This window comes from Ranitomeya variabilis, chromosome 4 (genome assembly GCF_051348905.1).
Source record: "Ranitomeya variabilis isolate aRanVar5 chromosome 4, aRanVar5.hap1, whole genome shotgun sequence".
Taxonomy (NCBI): domain Eukaryota; kingdom Metazoa; phylum Chordata; class Amphibia; order Anura; family Dendrobatidae; genus Ranitomeya; species Ranitomeya variabilis.
The window spans coordinates 636,655,424-636,671,515 of record NC_135235.1 but is presented as its reverse complement, the minus strand read 5'-3'; the positions used below and the strand labels follow the sequence as shown (position 1 = coordinate 636,671,515).

The window sequence follows — 16,092 nt, the reverse complement described above, 5'->3', positions numbered from 1 at the left end:
CTCTGGGGGAGGGGGAGTGCACTTATCCCGGGAGTCAGAGGGCAGACATGGTAGGACTGCAGGACTGACAGAGAAATGACGACTGGTGTGAGGACCACTTTTTCTTACAACGTGCGCAGGCGTAATGAATTATAGTGGGCCTAGAAAGAGATGCCCCTGCAGAGTTGGACATATGTAGAGCCTGGTGCGCTATTGTGATAGAGTGGTATTAAGGAAGATACTGCGGAGGGGGCTAGCCAAAGGCACAGGGGTATAGAAAAGAAGGACAGTACAACGAACTGCAGCAGACAGAGGTTAGCTGTGTCCCCTGAGCCAAAAATCCGTCCAGGCAGAGAGCGATGCATGAGATGCTGCGCAGCTTCCAAGATGGAGGAACGCAGGAAACCTCGTGATGAAGGGGAGGGTGTGGCTTAACTGAGGAGCCAATGTGATAGGACGGGCGGTAATGGAGGGCATGCCCTTATAGAGTACAACGTCTGATTGGCTCGAGGACACACCGAGAGAGCGCGCACAAAGAGGGGGCGTGGACATCTCGCCCGAAATGAAACTGAAAGTAAATGTGCCGGGGAGAGATGTCCCTGACGAAAGGAACACGCCCTGACAGAATGTAAGCAAGGCGCTGGTACTTGCAGAGAAACGGCACTTATGAGCGCAGCGAACAGTGACCGTGGGTCCGGGAAGTAAGGGAGAAATAGTGAAAAGGATGCGAATTTCAAAAAGAAAGGGCGGGCTCTGCAGCTCCCTCTAGTCTGAGAGAGAGAGGAACGGATGGAGAAACCGTTGTACCTGTAAAGAAAAAAGGATTAGCTGCGGATCTGGGACAGATCCAGGTCCGCCTCCTACAGACACTAAGCACAAACTGAGGTACTTGGTGCCTATCGGTGGGTGTTTACTGCCGGGGAGGAGCTATCCTTTTTTTCTTTTTGCATAGTGTCAGCCTCCTAACAGCAGCAGCATTCACCCATGGTTATCTGTGTCCCCCAGTGAAGCGATAAAGAAATATGTTTACTGTAATTGCTTTGCACGATTATTTTCAAAAATAACTTTGTGGTAAAAAATCTATTACAAATTTTCAACACTCATATCTCTACATGCCAGTATTTTATATCTGTATGGACCAATATATTATGTTTGCAAAGAAAAGTGCTATTGAGGTTCTTAGGCTGTGGAAATTCTCTATTGTAATACCTGACTTGTATTGTTTCAGCCTTCCATATAAGGAGTCCTAAGTTGGAATCCCCACTACTAACAAGCTTCAAAAGTATATTTAGAGACATCTACTGAGCACAGAGTAAAGTTTTAAACAGTACTTTGAAAACAGAAATATATACTTTGTAACAGCATAGAAGCCTGCTATGGCTGCGGAGGAGAGACATCTGTGTAAAACAGTATATTCTTTGTATGACTACTAAATCGTTATGTATGAAATCTAGATTAAAAACTCTGTGAACATACTCTAAACCATCTGCATATGATTCTACAACCAGTGAACGAGAAAAATCTGTAACTCTGCGTTTGGTGGTCACTACTCACCTGTGCCGTTATCTGTAGAAATCTCCACTGTAGACCGCTCATCACCCCTCACATGTGTCTCTGCAGTATTAATGCATTTCACATCTTTACCCTAAAACAAAAATTGCAAAATTCACAGACAGGTAAAAATGTTTGGTGAAATGATTTTGAAGAATAGAAAAGATCAAATAGTTGTAGATCTACTGTATAAATACAATCTGCCTGCTCCTAATTGTAACAAGCTGGCTCCATAACCAGAAAATTGAGAGAAGATCCAGACAACTGTAGGGAGGTGGACCAGGCTACTGGTCCCTCTTGCATGTCTGGGCTGGAACCGTTGAGACTGTCACCATTATTCCGGGAGGGGGGGGGGGGAGAAATTTCTGACTGGAGCAGTTCAGGATACCTGACTGGTGGGGGCGGATCTGACATATATAGCTCTGTGCGCGGGAAGACGGGACTTTTGGCGGGGAACCAGCATGTCAGTACAGAGATGGTCGACTCCTTCTCGACTGACCCACGCCAGCTGTCCGTGCTGCTTTACCCGGGTAGCAAACTCATCCGTTGGACGTCACACAATCCAGGGAGACTCCCACACCGTACAGTGACTAGTACAGAATGCTCATTATTGTTCTCCTGACTACCGTGAAGGCACCGCTCAGCAACATCCCTGCGGTGTCCGCTGAGAGCTGGACTGCGTCTGTGACCGCTGAACTGTGTACTTCTTCTGTGGCCTCGATTACTGAACTGTTTTCTCCATCCGCTGAGCCATGGACCTGCACCAGTACAGCTTCTTGTGTCCGGACCAGGAGACCATGTGCTGAAGGACCAGGAGGATTCACCATCACAAAGAGACAGTGCATCAGCTTTCTGTGCGACCGGAACGGAGACATCTCGTGCCGCTTGCGGCCCCACCGAGAGATTTTCCAGCCACCTTCCTCCAAGGCCCAGAGACTGATAAGTTAAAATCTTTGTTTTCTGCAGTACTTTCATTCCCCTGCATCAGTGCATTCATATATTACCCCCCTGCTGTTATACTGTTGTTGATAAAAGAACCTGTTAACCCTTGCTCTGTCTCCTGTGTGTCACTGCATCCTACACACCATCTAAGGGTACCGTCACACATTGAAATTTTCATCGCTGCGAAGGCACGATCCGTGACGTCGCAGCGATCGTATGAATATCGCTCCAGCGTCGTAGACTGCGGTCACACGTTGCAATCACGGCGCTGGAGCGATGCCGAAGTCCCCGGGTAACCAGGGTAAACATCGGGTAACTAAGCGCAGGGCCGCGCTTAGTAACCCGATGTTTACCCTGGTTACAAGCGTAAACGTAAAAAAACAAACAGTACATACTCACCCGTCGGTGTCCTTCAGGTTCCTTGCAGTCTGCTTCCTGCTCTGAGTGCAGCCGTACAGTGAGAGCAGATCGCAGCACCGCTGTGATCTGCTCTCACTTTCCGGCCGGCACTCAGAGCAGGAAGCAGACGGCAAGGGACCTGAAGGACACCGACGGGTGAGCATGTACGGTTTGTTTTTTTACGTTTACGCTTGTAACCAGGGTAAACATCGGGTTACTAAGCGCGGCCCTGCGCTTAGTTACCCGATGTTTACCCTGGTTACAAGCGAAGACATCGCTGGATCGCTGTCACACACAACGATCCAGCGATGTCAGCGGGTGATCAAGCGACGAAAGAAAGTTCCATACGATCTGCTACGACGTACGATTCTCAGCAGGATCCCTGATCGCTGCTGCGTGTCAGACACTGCGATATCGTAACGATATCGCTAGAACGTCACGAATCGTAACGTCGTAGCGATGGAAATTTCAATGTGTGACGGTACCCTAATGTCTATGATCAGCTTTATCCCTTCCTCTCCACCAACTTTAACCCCTTAAGCCCCGAGGGTGGTTTGCACGTTAATGACCGGGCCAATTTTTACAATTCTGACCACTGTCCCTTTATGAGGTTATAACTCTGGAACGCTTCAACGGATCTTGGCGATTCTGACATTGTTTTCTCGTGACATATTGTACTTCATGTTAGTGGTAAAATTTCTTCGATATAACTTGCGTTTATTTGTGAAAAAAACGAATATTTGGCGAAAATTTTGAAAATTTCGCAATTTTCCAACTTTGAATTTTTATGCCCTTAAATCACAGACATATATCACACAAAATACTTAATAAATAACATTTCCCACATGTCTACTTTACATCAGCACAATTTTGGAACCAAAATTTTTTTTTGTGACGGAGTTATAAGGGTTAAAAGTTGACCAGCAATTTCTCATTTTTACAACACCATTTTTTTTTTAGGGACCACATCTCATTTGAAGTCATTTTGACGGGTCTATATGATAGAAAATACCCAAGTGTGACACCATTCTAAAAACTGCACCCCTCAAGGTACTCAAAACCACTTTCAAGAAGTTTATTAACCCTTCAGGTGTTTCACAGGAATTTTTGGAATGTTTAAATAAAAATGAACATTTAACTTTTTTTCACACAAAATTTATTTCAGCTCCAATTTGTTTTATTTTACCAAGGGTAACAGGAGAAAATAGACCCCAAAAGTTGTTGTACAATTTGTCCTGAGTACGCTGATACCCCATATGTGGGGGTAAACCACAGTTTGGGCGCATGGCAGAGCTTGGAAGCAAAGGAGCGCCATTTGACTTTTCAATGCAAAATTGACTGGAATTGAGATGGGACGCCATGTTGCATTTGGAGAGCCCCTGATGTGCCTAAACATTGAAACCCCCCACAAGTGACACCATTTTGGAAAGTAGACCCCCTAAGGAACTTATCTAGATGTGTGGTGAGCACTTTGACCCAACAAGTGCTTTACAGAAGTTTATAATGCAGAGCCGTAAAAATAAAAAATCATATTTTTTCACAAAAATTATCTTTTCACCCCCAATTTTTTATTTTCCCAAGGGTGAGAGAAGAAATTGGACCCCAAAAATTGTTGTGCAATTTGTCCTGAGTACGCTGATACCCCATATGTGGGTGTAAACCATTGTTTGGGCGCAGGGCAGAGCTCGGAAGGGAAGGAGCGCCATTTGACTTTTCAATGCAAAATTGACTGGAATTGAGATGGGACGCCATGTTGCATTTAGAGAGCCCTTGATGTGCCTAAACATTGAAACCCCTAACAAGTGACACCATTTTGGAAAGTAGACCCCCTAAGGAACTTATCTAGATGTGTGGTGAGCACTTTGACCCAACAAGTGCTTCACAGAAGTTTATAATGCAGAGCCGTAAAAATAAAAAATCATATTTTTTCACAAAAATGATCTTTTCACACCCAATTTTTTATTTTCCCAAGGGTAAGAGAAGAAATTGGACCCCAAAAATTGTTGTGCAATTTGTCCTGAGTACACTGATACCCCATATGTGGGTGTAAACCATTGTTTGGGCGCAGGGCAGAGCTCAGAAGGGAAGGAGCGCCATTTGACTTTTCAATGCAAAATTGACTGGAATTGAGATGGGACGCCATGTTGCGTTTGGAGAGCCCCTAATGTGCCTAAACATTGAAACCCCCCACGAGTGACACCATTTTGGAAAGTAGACCCCTTAAGGAACTTATCTAGATGTGTGTTGAGCACTTTGACCCAACAAGTGCTTCACAGAAGTTTATAATGCAGAGCCGTAAAAATAAAAAATCATATTTTTTCACAAAAATGATCTTTTCACCCCCATTTTTTTATTTCCCCAAGGGTAAGAGAAGAAATTAGACCACAAAAGTTGTTGTGCAATTTGTCCTGAGTACGACGATACCCCATATGTGGGTGTAAACCATTGTTTGGGCGCATAGCAGAGCTCAGAAGGGAAGAAGCGCTATTTTACTTTTCAATGCAAAATTGACTGGAATTAAGATGGGATGCCATGTTGCGTTTGGAGAGCCCCTGATGTGCCTAAACATTAAACCCCCCCACAAGTGACACCATTTTGGAAACTAGACCCCCCAAGGAACTTATCTAGATGTGTTGTGAGAACTTTGAACCCCCAAGTGTTTCACTACAGTTTATAACGCAGAGCCGTGAAAATAATTTTTTTTTTTTTTCACAAAAATGAAATTTAGCCCCCAGTTTTGTATTTTCACAAGGGTATCAGGATAAATTGGACCCTAAAAGTTGTTGTCCAATTTGTCCTGAGTACGCTGATACCCCCTATGTGGGGGGGAACCACTGTTTGGGCGCATGACAGAGCTCGGAAGGGAAGGAGCGCCATTTGGAATGCAGACTTAAATGGATTGGTCTGCAGGCGTCACGTTGCATTTGCAGAGCCCCTGATGTACCCAAATAGTACAAACCCCCCACAAGTGACCCCATATTGGAAACTAGACCTCCCAAGGAACTTATCTAGATGTGTTGTGAGAACTTTGAACCCCCAAGTGTTTCACTACAGTTTACAACGCAGAGCCGTGAAAATAAAACATATTTTTTTTCCCACAAAAATGATTTTTAGCCCCCCAAATTTTTATTTTCCCAAGGATAACAAGAGAACTTGGACCCCAGAAGTTGTTGTTCAATTTGTCCCTAGTACGCTGATACCCCATATGTTGGGGTAAACCCCTTTTTGGACGCACGGGAGAGCTCGGAAGGGAAGGAGCACTGTTTTACTTTTTCAACGCAGAATTGGCTGGAATTGAGATTGGACGCCATGTCGCGTTTGGAGAGCCCCTGATGTGCCTGAACAGTGGAAACTCCCCAATTCTACCTGAAACCCTACCCCTAACCGTTTACTGAACATTTTCTGACAGTCATAAGTGCCACGTATTTAAGTGCCACGTATATAAGTGCCACGTATTTAAGTGCCACGATATTTCAGTGCCACAATATTTCAGTGCCACGTATTTCAGTGCCACGTATTTCAGTGCCACGTATTTCAGTGCCACGTATTTCAGGCACTGAAAAATACGTGGCACGTAAATACTTCAGTGCCACGATATTTCAGTGCCACGATATTTCAGTGCCACGTATTTCAGGCACTGAAAAATACGTGGCACGTAAATACGTGGCACGTAAATACGTGGCACTTAAATACGTGGCACTTAAATACGTGGCCACTGAAATATCGTGGCACTTATATACGTATATAAACGTATATTTCAGTGCCACGTATTTCAGTGCCACGTATTTCAGGTTAGGGGTAGGGTTAGGGGTAGGGTTAGGGTTTTTTGTTTTTTTCTTGTTTTCTTGTGTTTTTCTATAAAAACGCATGCGTTTTACCGCGTTTACATGCATTTTTTCACACATGCGGTTTTTTTAAAAAACGCATGCAGATAAAAACGCAAGTGTGAAACCAGACTAAAAGACGCTTTTTATAGCAAAAAAGTTTTTGCGTCTCCACATTTTGAGACCTATAATTTTTCCACATTTTGGTCCACAGAGTCATGTGAGGTCTTGTTTTTTGCGGGACGAGTTGACGTTTTTATTGGTAACATTTTCGGACACGTGACCATTTTTTATCACTTTTTATTCCGATTTTTGTGAGGCAGAATAACCAAAAACCAGCTATTCATGAATTTCTTTTGGGGGAGGCGTTTATACCGTTCTGCGCTTGGTAAAATTGATAAAGCAGTTTTATTCGTCGGGTCAGTACGATTACAGCGATACCTCATTTATATCATTTTTTTATGTTTTGACGCTTTTATACGATAAAAACTATTTTATAGAAAAAATAATTATTTTGGCATCGCTTTATTCTGAGGACTATAACTTTTTTATTTTTTTGCTGATGATGCTGTATGGCGGCTCGTTTTTTGCGGGACAAGATGACGTTTTCAGCGGTAACATGGTTATTTATATCCGTCTTTTTGATCGCGTGTTATTCCACTTTTTGTTCGGCGGTATGGTAATAAAGCGTTGTTTTTTGCCTCGTTTTTTTTTTTTTTTTTCTTACGGTGTTTACTGAAGGGGTTAACTAGTGGGCCAGTTTTATAGGTTGGGTCGTTACGGACGCGGCGATACTAAATATGTGTACTTTTATTGTTTTTGTTTGTTTTTTTTAGATAAAGAAATGTATTTATGGGAATAATATTTTTTTTTTTATTATTATTTATTTAGGAATTATTATTTTTTTTTTTTACACATGTGGAAATTTTTTTTTTTACTTTTTTACTTTGTCCCAGGGGGGGACATCACAGATCGCAGATCTGATAGTGTGCACAGCACTCTATCAGATCTGCGATCATACTTTCATCGGAGCAGGCTGCAGCTTTCATCTGCAGCCTGCTCCGACCCGGAAGTGCTCCCTGCAGGACCTGGATACAGCCCCTCGGCCATTTTGGATCCGGGGCCTGCAGGGAGAAGACGTTCGGTACGAGGTGAGTACATCACCTTGTACCGATCGTCTCAGGGAAGCCCGCAGGGAGCCCCCTCCCTGCGCGATGCTTCCCTGTACCGCCGGTACACCGCGATCATGTTTGATCGCGGTGTGCCGGGGGTTAATGTGCCGGGGGCGGTCCGTGACCGCTCCTGGCACATAGTGCCGGATGTCAGCTGCGATATGCAGCCGACACCCGGCCGCGATCGGCCGCGCTCCCCCCGTGAGCGCGGCCGATCGCGTATGACGTACTATCCCGTCACCGGGAATTAAGGCCCACCCCACCTCGACGGTATAGTACGTCATATGGGATTAAGGGGTTAAAACATCTCATTTTCATTTAAAGAAGCTCCAATCAGAAAAGGACCAATGTTTCAAACAAATTGCCTGCTTAGTGTATAACTAACTGAGCACAAGACCTTCACAGCCTTCTACAAATCATTGGGGAGATTTCCTGACACCTTTTCTCCATGTACCTGATGATCCTGAGGAACATTGGGATCTTCTTGTTTACAGTCTTGTAGAAGAAGAAGACGGGGACATCTCTCTGGTGTTGCCCTCTTACTGGATAGAACTGGAGGAAACACATACAGGGACTGAATTCATTCCTTACATACAGATAATTATAGGCCGTGTGTATTTATTCCTGTCTATTACCTGGTGATGTGAGGGGCTGGGGAACCTCCATCATGATGTCCTTGTACTGATCTTTGTGTCCGTCTAAATACAACCACTCCTCCATGGAGAAATAGACGATGACATCCTGACACCTTATAGGAATCTGACACATACAATGATACCGTCATCCCCCCAATCCCTTCATAGCGTTACTGTATAATGTCCCAGCATTCCCAGCAGTGTCACCTCTCCAGTCAGCAGCTCAACCATCTTGTAGGCGAGTTCTATGATCTTCTGGACATTGATGCCCTCATGTATCAGGAGGCGAGGCGGAGATCCAGTGATTGCTCTCAGGAGTCTTCCCCATCCCTCAGACACAGGGGCCTGACAGCGCTCACTAGAGGTCTTCTTCACTACTGTGTAATCCTGGTTATGGAGACACACATTAATAAATCTCACTACAGACATTTCCAGAGTCCTCACCTCTCCAGTTCTGTCCATCTGTTATTCCCATAGATAAGAATGATGTAATGTGACGTCATCAGAATCTCTCACCTCTCTAGTAAGCCAGAAGAGGATCTCTTGGGTGAGGTGTAATATCCTCTCCGCCATCTTGTTCCTGTCCTTACCCATCCTTGTTGGATCAATCAGGAAAATTCTCTTATATGGAAGATTTCCACTGAGAGGATCCAATATTGTAGAGACCTAAATGAAGTGAAGATAAGCCGTTGTGAAATCAGACCCCCACTAGAAGCATGAAGGAGCATCGTCTTTTCCCATAAGGACTGGCTGTGGGTAGCACGGTGGCTCAGTGGTTAGCACTGCAGCCTTGCAGCCCTGGAGTCCTGGCTTCAAATCCCACCAAGAACAAAATCTGCAAGGAGTTTGTATGTTCTCCCTGTGTTTGCGTGGGTTTCCTCCGGATTCTCCGGTTTCCTCATACATTCCAAAGACATACTGATAGGGAATTTAGATTGTGAGCCCCATCGGGGACAGTGCTCGTGATGTGTGCAAACTGTAAAGCGCTGAGGAATATGTTAGCGCTATATAAAAATAAGGATTATTACTGTCTAGGCCACTAATTGGATGCATGGATTATATATTAGATCAGGATGTAGAGCGACTGAGAAAGTACCAAGGGAGTATAGAAATGTTAGATGACATGGTTCTTCAATGTATTACTTTTTTTATGCAGCATTCTGAAAGGTTTTTTTTACATTTACTTACAAAGCCTATTCAGTTATCACCCCACACATTAACAAGCAGTATTTTCCTTAGAGTCGGCAGCTGAATATGTTGCTGATGAATCTATCTTCCATAAACCTCATTGATGTCTAAGTAACTACCATGCACATCATTGAGGTTACCAATTTGCCACGAACGTCACTCGCTCGTGACACTCATTACTCGGATGTGATTGTGGGTTGCCAGCTACCAAAACTTTTTCAATTTTACCCACAGATTGGGGAGGCATACTGGTACTGGACCAAATTGTTATCCAATATTGATAGCTACAGTGCCTTGCGAAAGTATTCGGCTCCCTGGAACTTTTCAACTTTTTCCCACATATCATGCTTCCAACATAAAGATACCAAATGTAAATTTTTTGTGAAGAATCAACAAGTGGAACACAATTGTGAAGTTGAATGAAATTTATTGGTTATTTTACATTTTTGTGGAAATTCAAAAACTGAAAAGTGGGGAGTGCAATATTATTTGTCCCCTTTAACTTAATACTTTGTTGCACCACCTTTTGCTGCGATTACAGCTGCAAGTCGCTTGGGGTATGTCTCTATCAGTTTTTTACATCGAGAGACTGAAATTCTTGCCCATTCTTCCTTGGCAAACAGCTTAAGCTCAGTGAGGTTTGATGGAGATCGTTTGTGAACAGCAGTTTTCAGCTCTTTCCACAGATTCTCGATTGGATTGAGGTCTGGACTTTGACTTGGCCGTTCTAACACCTGGATACGTTTATTTGTGAACCATTCCATTGTAGATTTTGCTTTATGTTTGGGATCATTGTCTTGTTGGAAGACAAATCTCCATCCCAGTCTCAGGTCTTTTGCAGACTCCAACAGGTTTTCTTCAAGAATGGTCCTGTATTAGGCTCCATCCATCTTCCCATCAATTTTAATCATCTTCCTTGTCCCTGCTGAAGAAAAGCAGGCCCAAACCATGATGCTGCCACCACCATATTTGACAGTGGGGATGGTGTGTTCAGGGTGAAGAACTGTGTTGCCTTTACGCCAAACATATTGTTTGGCATTGTTGCCAAAAAGTTTGATTTTGGTTTCATCTGACCAGAGCACCTTCTTCCACATGTTTGGTGTGTCTCCCAGGTGGCTTGTTGCAAACTTTAAACAACACTTTTTATGGATATCTTTATGAAATGGCTTTCTTCTTGCCACTCTTCCATAAAGGCTAGATTTGTGCAGTGTACGACTGATTGTTGTCCTATGGACAGACTCTTCCACCTCAGCTGTAGATCTCTGCAGTTCATCTAGAGTGATCATGGGCCTCTTGGCTGCATCTCTGATCAGTCTTCTCCTTGTTTGAGATGAAAGTTTAGAGGGACGTCTGGGTCTTGGTAGGTTTGCAATGGTATTATACTCCTTCCATTTCAATATGATCGCTTGCACAGTGCTCCTTGGTATGTTTAAAGTTTTGGAACTCATTTTGTATCCAAATCCAGCTTTAAACTTTTCCACAACAGTATCACAGACATGCCTGTTGCGTTCCTTGGTCTTCATGATGCTTTCTGTGCTTCAAACAGAACCCTGAGACTATCACAGAGCAGGTGCATTTATACGGAGACTTAATTACACACAGGTGCATTATATTTATCATCATTAGGCATTTAGGACAACATTGGATCATTCACAGATCCACAATGAACTTCTGGAGTGAGTTTGCTGCACTGAAAGTAAAGGGGCCGAATAATATTGCACGCCCCACTTTTCAGTTTTTGAATTTCCACAAAAATGTAAAATAACCAATACATTTCGTTCAACTTCACAATTGTGTTCCACTTGTTGTTGATTCTTCACCAAAAATTTACATTTGGTATTTTTATGTTTGAAGCATATATACATGAATACTTTCGCAAGGCACTGTATGTGTTATTTACTATGTATATACACTCCATGTCAGCTCTTTGTCAGATAACCTGTTTCAATTAATTGTTCACAGCAGGGGAAACAGTCAGTTATCCAATGCCTCCATCCTTGGATCTGTATAACTAAAAACCCCGCTTCTGACAGTCACCCACACTGAATTTAGCATCATCAAGACTGAAGGTACCAGAGTCACAAATAACCACTATATGATGAGAATGAAATCTTCATTTCATGCTATAATTGTATATGTGAGGTCCCTTGAAAGAAGGGTATGGTATAACAGCAGGGGACAAACAGATTCACTGCAGAATACATCATATTCATTTTGATATATTGCCTTGGATTAGAGCTCTTTGCAACCTGGAAGGTAAGTAGAAGAAAAGAATGATTGGCTGAGCAAGCTGTAGAAGAAGGGTGGATCTTGGTGGCCAAAGGATCGTTTGTGCTGAGAAATATATAGAGATTTTTTCCATCTCCAGCGTGAGGGGTCTCGACCTTCTCCACCCATGACGTTTTATTTATGAGACTACCATTTTGTTGTCCACCCGACAAATTCATCAAAAGTGGTGGCATACATTATGCCAGAATTGTCACTCTAGTCTACACTAATAAGATGCGCCAGTTAATCAATTCAGTTAATCTTATTCCTGCAGCCCCTCAATAAGACTAAAAATGGACAATCCTAATGAATCAGAACCTATGTTCCTTCCCCTTATGTGAACAGATATTTCATATATGACTTTATAAAATACCCGAGGAGCAGGCTTGGACTGGCCCACGCTCTATTTGTGGGCAGTAGTTGGCACATTTCACTTGATTCTCCCTGTACTGACTCATCTCATCATTCAATTCATAAAATACCCAATTTATTATTATATAGAAGCATAATTAAATTTATAACTGAGGGGAATGTAATATTTGCATGTAACTGAAGAGTGGACCTTTAGAGTCAATGTTACTGTTTGGCCCTCAGCACCCCAGTCCAACAATATTGAGTAAAAGCACAAAACTGAAGCTTGGTTTAAGTTGGTATACATGCAGCAAATAAACGCATGTTCACATTGGCCATAAAGCATATAAAACCCATAAGAAGCAAAATTATCATAAACTCTGCTACAACTAAATACCGTATATACTCGAGTATAAGCCGAGATTTTCAGCCCAAATTTTTGGGCTGAAAGTGCCCCCTCGGCTTATACTCGAGTCACGGTCGGCGGTGGGGTCGGCGGGTGAGGGGGAGAAGGCGCTGAGGCATACTCACCTAGTCCCGGCGTTCCTGTCGCTCCCCCTGCCCGTCCCACGGTCTCCGGGTGCAGCAGCCTCTTCCCCTGAGCGGTCACGTGGGACCGCTCATTAGAGAAATGAATAGGCTGCTCCACCTCCCATAGGGGCGGAGCCGCCTATTCATTTCTCTAATGAAGCGGTGCCGGTGAAGAGCTGCGGCACCGAAGACCAGCTGTCCGGGGGAAGGAGCGGGACGCCGGGAGCAGGTAAGTATCGCATATTCACCTGTCCTCGTTCCACACGCCGGGCGCTGTCTCCATCTTCCCGGCGTCTCTCCTCACTGACTGTGCAGGTCAGAGGGCGCGTTGACGCATATAGTGTGCGCGCCGCCCTCTGCCTGATCAGTCAGTGCAGGGAGACGCCGGGAAGATGGCGCCGAGGAGCTGCAAGAGAGGTGAGTATGTGTTTTATTATTTTTATTGCAGCAGCAGCACAGCTATGGGGCAATAATGGACGGTGCAGAGCACTATATGGCAGAGCTATGGGGCAATGGTGCAGAGCACTATATGGCACAGCTATGGGGCAGTAATGGTGCAGAGCACTATATGGCACAGCTATGGGGCAATAATGGTGCAGAGCACTATATGGCACAGCTATGGGGCAATAATGGTGCAGAGCACTATATGACACAGCTATGGGGCAATAATGGTGCAGAGCACTGTATGGCACAGCTATGGGGCAATAATGGTGCAGAGCACTGTATGGCACAGCTATGGGGCAGTAATGGTGCAGAGCACTATATGGCACAGCTATGGGGCAATAATGGTGCAGAGCACTATATGACACAGCTATGGGGCAATAATGGTGCAGAGCACTGTATGGCACAGCTATGGGGCAATAATGGTGCAGAGCACTGTATGGCACAGCTATGGGGCAATAATGGTGCAGAGCACTGTATGGCACAGCTATGGGGCAATAATGGTGCAGAGCACTATATGGCACAGCTATGGGGCAATAATGGACGGTGCAGAGCACTATATGGCACAGCTATGGGGCAATAATGGTGCAGAGCACTATATGGCACAGCTATGGGGCAATAATGGTGCAGAGCACTGTGTGGCACAGCTATGGGGCAATAATGGTGCAGAGCACTGTATGGCACAGCTATGGGGCAATAATGGTGCAGAGCACTATATGGCACAGCTATGGGGCAATAATGGACGGTGCAGAGCACTATATGGCACAGCTATGGGGCAATAATGGTGCAGAGCACTATATGGCACAGCTATGGGGCAATAATGGTGCAGAGCACTGTGTGGCACAGCTATGGGGCAATAATGGTGCAGAGCACTGTATGGCACAGCTATGGGGCAATAATGGTGCAGAGCACTGTATGGCACAGCTATGGGGCAATAATGGACGGTGCAGAGCACTATATGGCACAGCTATGGGGCAATAATGGTGCAGAGCACTGTATGGCACAGCTATGGGGCAATAATGGACGGTGCGGAGCACTATATGGCACAGCTATGGGGCAATAATGGTGCAGAGCACTGTATGGCACAGCTATGGGACAATAATGGTGCAGAGCACTATATGGCACAGCTATGGGGCAATAATGAACGGTGCAGAGCACTATATGGCACAGCTATGGGGCAATAATGGTGCAGAGCACTATATGGCACAGCTATGGGGCCATAATGAACAGTATGGAGCATCTATTTTTATTTTTGAAATTCACCGGTAGCTGCTGCATTTTCCACCCTAGGCTTATACTCGAGTCAATAAGTTTTCCCAGTTTTTTGTGGCAAAATTAGGGGGGTCGGCTTATACTCGGGTCGGCTTATACTCGAGTATATACGGTAAGTAAAAAGCAAAAGAGCATTTAAATAATCTACGGTTCTTAGGAACACTTTTTTTGATCAAAAATAGCACTAAAGCCATCCCACCATTGGCAAGGTGACCCTGATCAAGATGGTCTACATAGTAAGGTTTTTAAATATTAGACAGTGTAGGACCATCCAGATCAGGGTCACCTTGCCGATGGTGGGATGGCTTTTATGCTATTTTTGATCAAAAACAGTATTACTATGAACCCTGTGTTATTTAAATGCACTTTTGCTTTCAACAATGCTGAGTGGCCAAAGGGATTCCAAAGGGTAGCGACTGTACCTGGAAGTGGATAACAACCCCTCTGTTAAAACAGAAACCCTTGATAATCTATGAAGAGGCAAAAGTGACAATAGGTGTCTTTTAGGTCTACTGTTGTGAATTCCGTTCTCGGGCTCCCTCCTGTGGTCATGAGTGGTATTGTGTGAGTTCTGTTCTTGGGCTCCCTCTGGTGGCCTTTAGTCCTTACTGCGAGTCTGTAGCTGGAATCCAGCTGCCTCGTTTTCTGCTAGTCTGGCCTCTATTTAACTCCACCTGGACCTTCACTTTTTGCCTGCTGTCGTTGTATTCAGTACTGGTTCTGATCTCTCTGGACTTTCCTTGTGACCTGTCTCCTCCTGAGAAGCTAAGTCTTGCTAGTTCATGTTTGCTCATTATTTCCTTGAAAATGTTTCTCTGTATATGATCAGTTCTGTCCAGCTTGCTTATATGTAATATTCTCGCTTGCTGAAGTTCTGGGGTGCAGAGTTGCGCCCCTCACATCGTGAGTCGGTGTGGGGGTTCTTGTAATCTCTGCGTGGATTATTTTTTATAGCATTTTATACTGACCGCACAGATCCCTTGCTGTCTTCTGTCTATTTAGTGTTAGCGGGCCTCATTTGCTAAACAACCTGTTTTCATTTCAACGTTTGTGTTTTCCCCTTAACTCACCGTTATTATTTGTGGGGGGCTGTCTAAAACTTTGGGGTGATTTCTCTGAGGCAAGTGAGGCTTGCTTTCTCTCTAGGGGTAGCTAGTTTCTCAGGCTGTGACGAGGCGTCTAGGATTTTAGGTAACGCTCCACGGCTGCCTATAGTGTGTATTGATAGAATCAGGGTTGCGGTCAGTATAGCTCCCACATCCCCAGAACTTGTCCTAAGGATTTCTGTTACTTAGCAGGTCAGTTTGCGATCCTTGCCACCAGGATCATAACAGTCTACTACTGTTATGAAACAGTGCAGGTAAGGTAAAGCAGGTTTAAGGTTGATATTATGGATTGTATCTTGAATAATTTGAACTTCAGGAACTTGAATTTATTATAGTACAGTAGGAGGACTCTGGATTTTTAAACCTTCCTCTTGCATTGGCACTGGAAAAAGGACCCCAATTTTTACATGTTCTCACTGTGTCTGGTGAGGCA

At 44.3% G+C, this 16,092-nt stretch overlaps 1 protein-coding gene and 1 pseudogene across 2 annotated transcripts in view; both read right to left on the bottom strand.

Moving 5' to 3' along the window:
- The window catches only part of LOC143767207 (uncharacterized), a 206,584-nt gene that overhangs the window by 93,729 nt on the left and 96,763 nt on the right, over positions 1 to 16,092 (bottom strand). The window lies entirely within an intron of this gene.
- LOC143767212 (uncharacterized) overlaps positions 1 to 16,092 on the bottom strand; it is a 39,405-nt pseudogene that overhangs the window by 21,625 nt on the left and 1,688 nt on the right. The window contains exons 5-9 of the transcript XR_013213685.1: positions 9,019 to 9,168; positions 8,710 to 8,889; positions 8,503 to 8,626; positions 8,322 to 8,419; positions 1,534 to 1,624 (exon numbers count right to left, since the gene is read on the bottom strand). The product of XR_013213685.1 is annotated as an uncharacterized LOC143767212 (transcript). The remainder of the gene's footprint in view (positions 1 to 1,533; positions 1,625 to 8,321; positions 8,420 to 8,502; positions 8,627 to 8,709; positions 8,890 to 9,018; positions 9,169 to 16,092) is intronic.